Here is a 3,665-nt window from a genome sequence, read left to right as displayed (position 1 = left end):
ATTTGTACCAGAATGTTTATTGCAGCCCAATTCGTAATTGCTAAGTCATGGAAAAAGCCCAAGTGCCCATCGATCCACGAATGGATTAATAAATTGTGGTATATGTACACCATGGAATATTATGCAGCCTTAAAGAAAGATGGAGACTTTACCTCTTTCATGTTTACGTGGATGGAGCTGGAACATATTCTCCTTAGTAAAGTATCTCAAGAATGGAAGAAAAAGTATCCAGTGTACTCAGCCCTACTATGAAACTAATTTATGGCTTTCACATGAAAGCTATAACCCAGTTATAACCTAAGAGTAGGGGGAATGGGAAAAGGGAGGGAAGGGACGGGGGAGGTAGGCGGAGGGAGGGTGATTGGTGGGATTATACCTGCAGTGCATCTTACAAGGGTATATGTGAAACTTAGTAAATGTAGAACATAAATGTCTTAACACAATAACTAAGATAATGCCAGGAAGGCTATGTTAACCAGTGTGATTAAAATGTGTCAAACAGTCTATAAAACCAGTGTATGGTGCCCCAGGATCGCATTTATGTACACAGCTATGATTTAATAATAAAAAAAAAAGAATCAGAGAAACATATTCACCTAAGCAACTAGAAGAAGCAAAGTTAAAATAAAAAATTCTACAGCTCTTAAATATAATTTAATATTGGCTTAAATGCATGATTTTTATATCCTATAAAACACTGAGGAAATGCTGCTCTTTGAGAAATAATTTAGGGCACTAAAAAAACTTCAATGGAAGTAGTTGGCATTGTTCAATAAATACATGTAATAAGTTATTAAGTAAATTTAAAACAATTGTTTTTCAGACAACCTGATAAATACAGTTGTGCAATATCATAGAAAAGAGGACACAATCATGGTCTTTGGAGTTAGCCAGAAATAGATTCAAATTCTGGTTGCTCTGTTCCTTAGATTTTCTGAGTCTCAGTTACTTATTCTTTGAAAGTGAGGTGATTTCAACTGAATCCCGAGATCTGCTGTGAAAACTGAATTCAATTCTTCTGTTAAAGAACCCAATAGATGGAAATCACTCAATAAGCAGTAATCTTTTCTAGCCTACCCCACCACCTTCTAGCATGAATACATGAAACCATTCTCCTTAATAATAACAGTAAATTTTAAAATGCTCTTGATACTTCTTTATGTTAACAATTAAGAAATTCTATATCAAATTTTTTTTTATAAACCTTTTACATTACTTTTCTTCAAATACGGATTTTCCATTAGCCGGTTTTAAGTACATACATATTTACTCATAATAGTGAAAATGAATAAGTCTTCTTTAACATACATTGACATATTTGATGGTCTCAGAAAATAAACTGTTCCTTTTGAAGGTCAGAAGTTGTATACATTGAACTCCTCCTGGTATGCAAGAGCAGTCCAAAGATTATCATCCTGGAAAAGTATGCTGGCAGGAGGCTGTAGGTGAAAGTGAAGTTAAGGTAAAATTAAACATCTTGGATTTGGCATAGATATTAACCAAACTTTGTGAGCAGAGAAGGGGGGATAAAGGTAAATGGGATGGGTTTTAGGACTTAAACCATAAGTGCTCGTTAAACTTTATATCCTTTCTCAATGTAATTTTCTGCTGTGGGAGTACACAAACACACCCTGGATACATAATAAAATAAAAGGTCATAATAGTTAGGGTTCAAAGTAATTTTGTGCCTAAAAATGAATTGAATTGTCATCCATATGAATGTTAAAGCATTCGTGTGATGAATCATCATGTAATGAAAAGGGCTTGTATATCTTCAAATATGTTGATTAATATAGTCATCAACTTAACAATTACCTTTACTAAAGTATCCAATATTGGGAGGTAAATTATCTGGCAAAGGAGAGCCTTCTACTATCTCCATGGGCTTCTGACCAATCTCAGACTGTGTCTGGAATGAAGTGAGTCCAAAGATTAAGCCTAACTATTGGTCTACTTGAGCCAGACCAGGCCATATCAACTAATCCAATCCTCCAGAAACCAGAATCAAGTAGATCTCAGTATGCATTTCTTGGCAGCTGAAGGTTAAAAAAGAGCATAAGCTTGGAGTTAAAAAGATCTGGGTTTAAACCCTAGGCTTATGCCATGTAAGCAGCCACTTACAAGCTTTATAACCCCCAAGAAATGTCTTTGCTTCTGCAAGTCTCAATATTTTTAAATACCCAATTTGAGTTTTAATACTCGATTTGGTTACTGTGAAAATTAAGTTAATTAATGCGTGTAAAGATTTTAACATAGCACTTGATACATATTGAGCCTTCAATAAATGGTCCCTTCACAAAAGAGTTCTTTGTTAAGCAATATGTCCTTACGCCTGCAGAAGCCATGGAATGGACGCTTGGGCCTCTCCCCACTGTGCAGGTGCTCGGGATCCAAGGACCACTCTGCACAAGGGGCAGTGTGCTATCCTTAGCCACAAAGCAACAAATGTGTCTCTAGTCAGCCTTGTTAAAAATTGCTCTTCATCCCCTTCTTCCTCTAGGAGTTTCAGGCAGCTAAGGCAGTTCTACAGTGTGAAAGGAGGTATGACTACCATGGCATGAAAAAAGCATTATTATAGAAGCTTATTATTTTTCTGGTTGTATTTCATTTGAGCACATTTAGAGCTTGAACATAAGGACCTAGCCAGTGTCTGATACATTCAAAGTTTTCTTTGCCTCCCTGAAAAGTCCTGTGGACCTTCTTATCACTCAACACTTGTCAATTCTCATCACAGTCCAGGTTTAAATTGGACTTAAGAGAATCGTGGTCATAAAAAGAAAATAAAGGGATTATCCACTTCATAGCTGGCCCAGAGAAGCATTTGACAGAAGTAAAGTGAAGAAAGCACTGGATTTGGAGGCTGATGCCTTGGCTTCTTGCCACTGGTGACAAACTACTTTAACATCTCTCAACTACAAAATACTTGTTCTATAGCATATATGTGTATGTATGTGTGATAGTGAAATAAAATAATATTAAAGTGATTTATAAATTGTATAGAACTATAAAAAAGGCTTTTATTTTGATGCGTAAAATATTTGGCTATATTTAATTTTCATATTAAAACCTTTTCCATTTATGAATTTTCATATTGTTTCAAGAAATATGTGCCTACAAAATGTACAGTATGAATAACATGTATTGGAAATAATTCATGATTTCATTACCTGACTTTAAGTTAACATTGTGATACAAGTTCAGATCAGCCTGTTAACACACAAATTATTCTCCTTATTAAATTATTGTTTCTAGCATTGCTTAAGGATCTACAACAGTAGAACTGGACATCTTAAGTACACAAAGTATTTTTCATTAGGGAATCTAAAGAATTACATATGAAAATATTCATCTATATCTTCTGCTAACATGGGTGAAACAGGACTTAGTTTTATAAAATCTAAGGTTTTAACAATTCTCTTTTACAATATATGAAAATGAAACAGTTGAAACTTACATAATCCTTGTATAATTTTTTTACAACACCTTTTTTTAGATACAGGTTACTTCCTGATAAGTAGAAATGATGAAATAGTGACCTATTAAGGGCAGAGCAGTTTCTATAAAAACACCCCAGTTATGGTTTGAGGTGTCTGCTGCATGCAGTTTCAGCCAGTTATTCAAGATGTTATTTTTGTTTTGAGAAAAAGAAAACTAAGAAGAAGATC

Source organism: Nycticebus coucang, chromosome 13, assembly GCF_027406575.1.
Source record: "Nycticebus coucang isolate mNycCou1 chromosome 13, mNycCou1.pri, whole genome shotgun sequence".
Classification (NCBI taxonomy): Eukaryota; Metazoa; Chordata; class Mammalia; order Primates; family Lorisidae; genus Nycticebus; species Nycticebus coucang.
This window is presented reverse-complemented; position numbering follows the sequence as displayed.